The sequence below is a fragment of the Capsicum annuum genome, chromosome 1 (genome assembly GCF_002878395.1).
Source record: "Capsicum annuum cultivar UCD-10X-F1 chromosome 1, UCD10Xv1.1, whole genome shotgun sequence".
Lineage (NCBI taxonomy): Eukaryota > Viridiplantae > Streptophyta > Magnoliopsida > Solanales > Solanaceae > Capsicum > Capsicum annuum.
The window spans coordinates 47,399,834-47,410,901 of NC_061111.1; the positions used below are offsets into that span (position 1 = coordinate 47,399,834).

The 11,068-nt window shown below is 38.0% G+C and overlaps 1 pseudogene; it reads right to left on the reverse strand.

The window, feature by feature from the left end:
* Positions 1-3,650, reverse strand: part of LOC107848261 — a 4,513-nt pseudogene extending 863 nt beyond the window's left edge.
* Positions 3,651-11,068: the final 7,418 nt, after the last annotated feature.

Sequence of the window (11,068 nt, forward strand, 5' to 3'; positions counted from 1 at the left end):
ATTGGGAAGGCCTCCCAACCAACTTGGAAATGTTTCATTCAACTCATTGTTGCCTAAATCAAGGAATTCCAAATATCTGCAATTGATCAATGATGGCGGAACTTCCCCCTTCAGCTTATTCCTGTCCAAGTTCATGATGTTGAGTCGGTTTTCAGTATTAAAAGTTGTATTAATTGTTCCACTGAGACTATTATTATTTAAACCCAAAACCTTAAGTCCACTCATCTCACCCAAACAATGTGGGATTGTTCTGTTCAAATGATTGCTTCCCAAGTCTAGTACTCGCAGTGTTTTCAGATGGCAGACGGTTGAAGCAATCTGTCCACTGAGATTATTTTGAGAAAGGATAAGATAATTTAGGCCCTGCTGGTCTAGGAGTGACTTTGGAATAGGACCTTGCAGCTGATTTTGTTTTAAAACAACTACATACAATGTTCTGGACTTGAACTCCTGAATTTTGCCACTGAAAAAGTTATTGCTCAAGTCTAGTTCAGTTAGTGATGGAAGGGAGAATATCCAGGAAGGTATAGTCCCATTCAAGTAGTTTAATGACAAGTAGAGGGATTGTAGGTTTTGGATTTTTCACGACCTGAACTGAGGCCCTGACTGTGACGGACATCCCAAACCATGAAGGCCCGAGAGCCCTTCTCTAACTAGCTATCATACACACAATTCATATGCTGAAAGGAAATGCGAAAAACATGACAAAATGAAAACATGGTCATTCTTTTACTTCAACTAAACAATGCGAATATAAGTTCATAAATATTCAAAACACATGACACCAGTCTGCAAAATCTCTAACAACATGAAAAAAACTTCTATCTCAAATTGGAAAAAGGCCCCCAGTCGGACCATGAACTAAAAACAAATGACAATGTCCATAACGAGGCCTTCCAAAATAAGGGAGGCTCACCAACTGCAAATTTCTGACAAACCGATCTACTGCTTAGCGGGAACCTGAGACTGAGCCTCAGATACTGAAATATAGGGGGTCAATACAATTATACTGGTACGCAGAACAATCCAAAAACAAAATACAATTTTATATAATATAGGTGAGAGAATTTCATAAAACATGTCAGCAGAAAACATTTGAAAACAAATGGTCATAATCGGTAGGTTTCAAAACATATGCATGAATCAACTCGGCTCTATGTCTTACTTCTGAGGTATATAGTATACCCTACAATCTATAATCCCATAGGCTATATTGAATCCTCCCTTGACTCGGTGGCTAAGCCCCCAACCCAATTTTACGGCAAGGGTTGGAGTATTTGCTTATCTACTATGCCATAAGACCGTCGCCAACGTACAATTTCCCTTTCGGATAACATAAACTCATGTCGGCAAATCGCAATTTTGGGCAATGAGTTGTCAGGGACTCATGCCTTCTTCGGGTAACCATCTAATTCTCTTAAGTCCAATTTTTAGACCCTTTCAACCATAACTTCGTCTTGAAAATTTCCATATCAAAAAGTGGGGTATCGTCTTATCCAGACTTGCAAGCCATATGATAACATATCAATTGCCCTTTTCTTATTTCAAAAGATATTATTGACCACCCAAAAAATTTCCAAATTAAAACAAAAGTTCATAGTTGAAAACTAAACCATTCTCTCTTCCATAATTTATATACGGTGGTCACTTTTTCCATCAATTTAAAACCATTCTTAATGGAGAACATGATCACTTATAAAACAAGTAAAACATCCCTTTCACTATCTCATATAGACAGTACAATTTGTACATAACAGGCTCAAACATTTAGCAATGTTTATAACCCATTCTCAACATATAAAATCGATGAAATTCAGAGAAAAAGAGGGAATTACATATCCCAATCACTAATTTAATTTCACAGTTCTAAACATAACATGATCACATGAAAAATATTTCAAGTTTAGGACTTCATACCATAATTTTTGCAACACTTCATCAAGATGCAATATTTTCAATACGATTTTATCAATGATCTTGAAATAATTTCATATATACACATATATAACCTTTAAAACAAGTTTGAAAACAATAAATCCATTCTTATAGGGTTTAGGATAGTCCCACGTACCTTAGTTGATGAAGAAATCATGAAAAGATTGACCCTTTAAGCTTGAGTGTGCAACCCTAAGTTGTTTATCTCCTCTTGTGATTTAGAAGGATGAACTAGGGATTTGAGAGAGTTATAACGTATTAGGGACTCTGATTTCATGTAATTATATTTAGGGGTGGTTATGTAGTGTCAAAAGACCTTGTTGCTCTCAAAATAACTCCAAAATGGAGCTCCTACATCGAAAAGAATAGGGTTGGCCGCACCTAGACCATGGCCAAAACCAAGGTGGCGGCGCCTAAGCCATGGCCAAATCCAAGGTTGGCAGCGCCTAATCCATGGAAAAACCTTTCCAGTGAAGGTAGATGGTGTCAATGCGATGCCTAGCCATCGCTTAAGCTCTATTTTGTGATGCCTACTTAGTTTTGAGGTCCAAGAACACCCCCAACACCTCCCACAATGTTAACACATGATCTACCATCACTACGGAGGTCCTATAGGTCATTTTAGAGACATTAAAAGAATGTTATGACTATGGGGTGTTACATGATTCCTATGAACATCTTTCACTTCAAAAAAACTTCCCACATTAGGATAAGGATCATGACACGTGATTTCAAAAGTAAATCATGGGATTATGATTTATACACATAATAATGATGGTTCAATTTCTAGCTAAAAAATGTGGGGTGTTACAGGAGTTCACTTACGTTGGATGGATTAGGAATAGCCCAGAGAGATTAGAATAACTCAACATTAAGTAGGTCAATAAAGTTAGATGGTTAAATGATTCTACCAGTAAAATTCACACCACTGAGATATAACTTCATGAGTGATGCATTACTATTCCATATGGACATGGAGAACCTAATAGTGAGTTGGGGATTGTCTGATAAAGAAAGGTATTCTAAGTTGGAAAGGTGGAAAACTCTTTTAGGCAGTACCCCACGTAACTGTGTGCGTGGAAGCCATAGAGTTGTTAAAGAAGAAGAAGAGAAATTTATAGGAATGTTGGAAGTGATGTTCACAGAGATAAGGACAAGATCTCTTAATAGGGTTAAGTTCTTAAGGAGCAGTTCAAAATCGTAAGGCCCAAGTCTAAGCCCATATTGATCATCAGTCCATATACTGAAAAAGTATAATTTAGAAAGGTGAGAGATTTTTGCTGGGATTAGACCTATAAAACTTAAATGCGTCAAGCTAGATAACTCACCAAATTTAGGTGAAATATTAGACCCAAAAAATTATTAAAAGATAAATCAAGCCATTTGAGATTGGAGAACTGAAATAGGATACTGTTGGAATGAAAATTGCCTTGAAGTTAGCTGCAATGGAGATCAATCCCAATCAATTTTCATGTCGTCTCATCATAATGAACTCCATTCCATGAGCAAAAATTTGTGCTCTTGTTCCATGAAAGAGTTTTCGGTTTAGAAAAGCCACAATTATCAGAAGCATTAGGATTAATGGTAAACATGTGCTTGCATTACAGAAGAGCATGAGCGTGATCTTTTAGGAAAAAATGATGTAAGGATGAGGAGAAAGCAAGTTGACAGAGAAAGAGATATAGCATAAAAAATACAAGTTTTTCACAGCCCATTTGTAATGCCCCAAAAGTTTCCAAGATAAAAGTTGTCCCTAAAAGTATCAAGCATGGGATTCTAGAGTGAATTATACTCAATTCCCGGTGGAATTATTTAAATTTCAAATTTTCATTACATAGTGACTGAATAAGCTTTCCGTTGATATAAGATTCATCTAAAATAGACACTCGGTGAGGTAGTTACGGCTATTTTATGTACTAGTCATAAGACACCATCATTCAGGTGTTTAGCGCATCACGGAGGATCCCAATTTCACATTCATTAATTTTCAGTAAGACTCTGTGATCGTGGCATATTGCGGAGTGAGACAATTTCTCAATTGGCAATTTCCAGTGAGGCACAGCAATTGTGGTGCATCGCGGTGGCCCATAAAATCGGGCACCAGTTATATTTTTACTCTATCTCATTAAGGGAAAAAATGGTACTTCTCCAACCCCTTATCATCTCTAACATGGGGTTTAATCCCAAGAACACCAAAGTAAGTTTATTTTCATCAAAATCTCTCAAGAAACTCCATTAGGGTTTTAGACTAAAAATCCTCATAGCTCAAGATTTAACCGTGGGTTTTAGAAGATAATTGGAGATTTGGAATCCTCACATCGTAGGCTTCAAGAATCATCCATTCACTTTCTGAAATAGAGGTAAGTGGGGTTGTCCCAAATTTCATGGGCATGATTTTTTAAAAGAATTTACACAAAACCTTACTATCTATATGTATACATATGTTTTTACAAATGCAGTTTTGTTTTAATATCATTAACATGTTTTGTGATATGGTTTTGAAAGTAATATTGAAATATCATGGGGTTGTTGGCTTGCATATATTTCAATTGTTGAATTGTGAACATCCTCATAGCTCAAGACTTAACCATGGGTTTTAGAAGATAATTGGAGATTTGGAATCCTCGCATCGTAGGCTTCAAGAATCATCCGTTCACTTTCTGAAATAGAGGTACGTGGGGTTGTCCCAAATTTCATGGGCATGATTTTTGAAAAGAATTTACACAAAACCTTACTATCTATATGTATACACATGTTTTTACAAATGCGGTTTTGTTTTAATATCATTAACATGTTTTGTGATATGGTTTTGAAAGTAATATTGAAATATCATGGGGTTGTTGGCTTGCATATATTTCAATTGTTGAATTGTGAACATGTGATCTGAATTTCAAAAAGGTGCGATGTATATGAATTGTGAATTCTTTAAATCCCCCATGATAATGTTTTATACCCCACACTATACTTGTGTTAAACCATCAACAGCATGAGTTTTTGCAATTAACATGATATTACTCATAAATGATAAAGTTTCTTGAAACTATTACACGTTGAGAACCATGGTGCATGTTTTTTATGTGTGTGAAAGTTTTGTATATGTGCATGTTGTAAATGGCATGAAAAGTTGGAGAATTGATGTGGTACTATGACTTGCAAGTTAATGGTATGACGATACCAATAAATGTATGCCATGACAGAGTTAGAGTTTAATTTAAGAGAGTTAGATGGTTACCCGAAGAAAGTACGAGTTGAAAAACTCTATGCTAGAAACCGTGATTTGCCGACACAGGATTATGGTACCATGCTTTGTGATCTTTTGTACCTTGATTCATTTTGTCCCAAATTGGGACTATGGTTAGGTGCCCTGCTTTGTGATCTTGTGCACTACCATAACATGTTGACTTGATTAGGGATTTTGGTACCCTGCTATGTGATCTTGTGTGTCCCCCTTATAGATACTTCAATCCTTGTGGAAAACTTGGATTGGGTGCTTGGCCACCACGTCAAGGGTGAATTCCGTATATCCCGTGGAATTACAGATTGCAGGGTGTACCATCTAGCTAAAAAGTAAGACAAAGAGTGAGTCATGGTTTCAAAGAAATATTTCAAAGTCTTTAAAATGCCCATGTGATTTCTTGCTATATGATATGTTTATGAACTATTTTAAATTTCTCTCATATATGTTGATTATAAATGACTATTTTGGATTAGCTCTGCGTACCAGTAAATCTGTATTGACCCCCTCCCCCTCCAACCTCTCAGGTTCTGAGGCACAATCTAGGGGTCAAGATAAGAAGTAGATAATTCAGACAACAGAAGAGATTGTGCAGTGGTAAGCCTTCGATATTCTGAAAGGCCTAATGTCTTACAGATATTCATCACTCTACAGTTTTGGTCTACTGGGGACCTTGTCCCAGACTTTCGATAGTATTGTTTTGAGATTTAGTAGAGATTTCACAGACTGAGTCAGATGTTATTTAGAAATTGTTGGAGTTTTCCTTCATTGTTAAACTAATTTTAGAGTATAACTATGTTTCCGTATTTGATTTATAATTTTGCATTTTTCTTTTATTATATGAATATTGTGCACGATTACCAGATAGAGTGGGACATTCGGGCCTTTCATGGGTCAGATGTCCATCATGGACAGGCCCTAATTTGAGTCATGACAAACTTGGTATCAAAGCACGGTTCATGGTCTTAGGGTGTCTGCGAAATCGCGTCGGGTAGAGTCTTATTTATGGGTGTGTAGTGCTCCAAACTTATAAGCAGGAAGCTACTAGGCGTTTAGGAAAGTGTTTCCCCTCTTTGTGATTTAGTTCATGCTTTACAATCTGAATTAGAACTATCCCCTAATTAGTGATCCATTGTATTTCAAAAAAATAGTCATACCTCCTCGTCGTTCCAGAACCAAGATACTCAAGATGATGAATTCTTCCCCACTCAGGGCATGCGGACCCGCAACAGAGCCAATACCCCAGAATCTGTTCCTACTTTGAGAGTACTTCCAGTCCCGACCAGTCCTCCTCAAGCTCCAAAGACATATGTTAACCGTCCCCAGTTTTCTCAGAGGGACATATCGAATGCAGAATTCAGGCAGTCCATTCACATACTTTCACAGCTGGTAGCCACACAGTCTCAGAGGTCAGAAGATACTGGGTATGCATCTGTCACTTTTGAGGACACTAGGGTGGGCCAGTTTATGAGAATGAACCTGCCCAAATTTTCTGGCACTAAAGTAAAAGAGGACCCCTAGGAGTTCATAGATGAAATGGAGAAAATTTTTAGAGTTATGCATGTGGATCAGGTGGAAGGGGTTGAGTTAGCAGCATACCAACTTAAGGATGTAGTGAACCAATGATACAATGAGTAGGAGAATGCGAAAGGGGAGAGTGTTGAGCCTACAGTTTGGGAGGAGTTCGTGGGAGATTTTCTTGACCGATTCTTTCCTCTAGAGTTGAGGAAAGATAAAGTAGAGGAATTCATGAATCTTAAACAAGGGAAGATGAGTGTCCATGAGTACACTTTAAATTTTAATCAAATGGCTTATTATACACCAGAAATGACAGGAAATATGAGGGCCCAAATGAGCCAATTCGCATCTGGCATTTTCGATGATTTAGTACTTGAATGTCAAGAGGCGATGCTAAATAGGAAGGTAGACTATGCTAGACTGTCAGTTCACATAAAACAGGTAGAAGAGAAGAAAAAGAAAATATTTGAATCTAGAGAGAAAGATAGACAGGCGAACAGAGCCAGAATAGTGGATCAAAACCACAGTCAGCCACAGAGAGGTAACTAGGTAGGTAAATGGCAAAATAAAAAGATTTGGGGCAAGGCACAGTTTGCAGATAGTGCCCAGACCCCCAGTTAATAGGCGCTATCAGAGTTTTCAGACTAGTTAGGGACCTAGAGCTCAGGATACTCAGTCACAGGGCAGTGTGGCGCAGCTTACCAGATCTTTTCCCCATTGTAACACTTGCGAGAAGAATTATCCTAGAAAATGTTACTTCGAGAGGAGAAATTTTTATTCTTGCGGTCAGGTGGGATACCTACAGAGAGATTTCCCTAATACAAGAGGTAATGTTGGGGGAGCCAAGTCACAGGAAAATTCTTCTGCACCAGCATATCAAAAGGGAGCCACTTCGACTGCCGAGAGCGATCGCAATCGATTATATACTTTGACCAACCGCCAGAAGGCAAAGGCCTCTCCAGATGTGGTCACCGGTATCTTATAAATCTTTTCCCGTGATGTATATGTGTTACTTGATCCTGGGTCTACCTTATCTTATATAACCCCATATATGGCTGTTAGTTTTGGGTTTGAGCCCAAAGTCATTATCGATTCTTTCTCTATTTCCACTCCAGCTGCACCACTTACTAAGTTGACTCAAAAAAAGGTGAAGTTTTTATGGTCTAATTTGTGAGAGTAGTTTTGAGAAGCTGAAAGATAAGTTGACTACTGCTCCTGTTTTAACTCTTTCGAACAGTACAGAAGGTTTTGTTGTATACTGTGGTGCATCCTGAGTGGGACTTGGGGGTGTTCTTATGCAGCATGGTAAGGTAGTGGCTTATGCATCTAGGTAGTTGAAGGTGCATGAGCAAAACTACCCTACTCATGACTTGGAATTAGCGGTTGTGGTTCTTACACTTAAGATCTGGCGGCACTATTTGTATGGGGTGCATGTTGATATATTTATTAACCACAAGAGTTTATAGTATGTTTTCTCACAGAAAGAGTTGAATCTCAAGCGGAGATGATGGTTGGAACTTTTAAAAGACTATGACATAAGCATACACTATCATCTAAGTAAGGCCAATATAGTAGCTGATGCCCTCAACAAATTTTCTATGGGTAGCCTCTCTCATGTTGAGGAAGGAAAGAGAGAAATAGTGAAGGATATTCATCGACTTGCAAATCTTAGAATGCACCTCTTAGATTCTGAAGATGGAGGGGTGGTGGTGCATGAGATAGTTAAATCATCCATTTATCCAAAAGTTAAGGAAAAGCAGGCCGGAGATCCCATCTTGATGCAGATAAAGATTGATGTGGGTTAGCAGAAGGTGATGTCATTTGAGATTGGTGGTGATGGAATTTTGAGATATTAGGGTAGGTTATGTGTGCCAGATGTAGATGGTCTGAGGCAGAGAATCCTTGATGAAGCTCACACTTCAAGGTATGTTGTTCACCCAGGCTCTACTAAGATGTACCATGATCTGAAATCTATGTATTGGTGGAATAATATGAAGCGTGACATGGCTGACTTTGTTTCCAACTGTTTGAATTGCCAACAAATTAAAGTAGAGCATTTGAGACGAGGTGGTTCTTCACAAGAGATAGCTTTACCCTTGTGGAAGTGGGAGATGATTAATATGGACTTCATTACAGAGCTTTCGAGGTCCCAAAACCAATATGATTCCATTTGGGTAATTGTAGATAGGCTGATCAAGTCAGCAGACTTTCTACCTGTCAGGACTAACTACTCGGGAGAGTATTATGCCAAGCTATTCATTGCCGAAATAGTTCATTTACATGGGGCACCTGTGCCCATCATATACGATCGAGGTACATAGTTTTCTTCTCAGTTTTAGAGATCTTTTCAGAGAGGCTTAGGTACCCAAGTGAACCTAAGCACAGCTTTCCACCCTCAGACTGATGGGCAGGCTGAGCGCACCATTCAGACCCTTGAGGACATATTAAGGGCCTGTGTGATTGATTTTAAAGAAATTTGGGTGGAGCACTTGCCCCTAATAGAGTTCGCGTATAATAACAGTTTCCATTCCAGTATTAAGATGGCACCATTTGAGGCATTGTATGGAAGAAAATGTAGGTCACTAATAGGGTGGTATGAAGTAGGTGAGACGCAGATGTTTGGGCCTGATCTTGTTCATCATTCAATGGAGGATATGAAATTCATTAGAAATGACTTAAGATAGCCCAAAGTCGTCACAAGTCCTATGCCGATGTTAGGAGAAGTGGTTTAGAGTTTGAGGTTGGAGATTGGGTATTTCTCAAGGTTTCTCCCATGAAGGGAGTGATGCAGTTTGGGAAGAAAGGTATGTTGATTCCTCGCTACATAGGACCATATCAAATTTTGAGAAGGGTAGGTGCAGTCGCATATAAGTTAGAATTGCCTGCCAGTTTGGGTTCTGTTTATCTAGTATTTCATATATCTATGTTAAAGAAGTGCATTAGAGACCATTCTTTAGTGTTTTCTATCGAAGAAATCAAAGTGACAGACTTCTTATCCTATGAAGAAGAGCCTGTAGAAATTTTGGACCGCCAAGTTAGAAAATAGAGAAACAAAGAGATTGCCTCAGTTAAAGTTTTATGGAGAAACCAGAGAATTGAAGAAGCAACTTGGGAATTTGAAGATGACATAAGAGATAGGTACCAAAACCTTTTTGACCCAGTGGATGACAAAATAGAAGGTACAATCCTTGCCTTATTCTTTCTATGACTTAGCATGCTTGAAGTCATGCTTGTCTGTGTTCCGCATCAACATTCGAGGAAGAATGTTCCTAAGGGGGGGATATTGTAATGCCCCGAAAGTTTCCAAGATAAAATTTGTCCCTAAAAGTATCAAGAATGGTCTTCTAGAGTTAACTATACTTAACTCCCTATGCAATTCTTTAAATTTTAACTTTTCATTACGTATGTGACTGAATAAGCTTTCCATTGATATAAGATTCGTCCAAATCAGACACCTGATGAGGGAGTTATCGCTATTTTATGTGCTAGTCATAAAACATCGTCATTTAGGTGTTTAACGCATCGCGAAGGATCCCAATTTCAAATTTGTCAATTTTTAGTGAGACACTGCGATCCTGGCGCATCGCGGAGTGAGACAATTTCCCATTTGGCAATTTCCAGTGAGCCACCTTGATTGTGGTAGGTCGTGCTGGCCCATAAAATCGGGCACCAGTTATATTTTTACTCTATCTCATTAAGGGAAAAAATGGTACTTCTCCGACCCTTTATCATCTCTAACACGGGGTTTAATCCCAAGAACACCAAAGTAGGTTTGTTTTCATCAAAATCTCTCAAGAAACTCCATTAGGATTTCAGACTAAAAATTCTCATAGCTTAAGATTTAACCGTGGGTTTTAGAAGATGATTAGAAATTTGGAATCCTCGCATCGTAGGCTCCAAGAATCATCCATTTACTTTCTGAAATAGAGGTACGTGGGGTTGTTCCAAATTTCATGGGCATGATTTTTGAAAAGAATTTACACAAGACCTTATTATCTATACGTATACATATATTTTTACAAGTGGGGTTTTGTTTAAATATCAATAACATGTTGTGTGATATGGTTTTGAAAGTAATATTGAAATATCATGGGGTTGTTGGCTTGCATATATTTCAATTATTGAATTGTGAAAATGTGATCTGAATTTCTGAAAGGTTTCTTTAAATCCCCCATGATTATGTTTTATACCCCACACTATACTTGTGTTAAACCATCGACAGCATGAGTTTTTGCAGTTGACATGATATTACTCATAAATGATAGAGTTTCTTGAAACTATTACTTGTTGAGAACTATGGTGCATGTGTTTGATGTGTGTGAAAGTTTTATATATGTGAATGTGGTAAATGGCATGATAAGTTGGGAGAATTGATGTGGT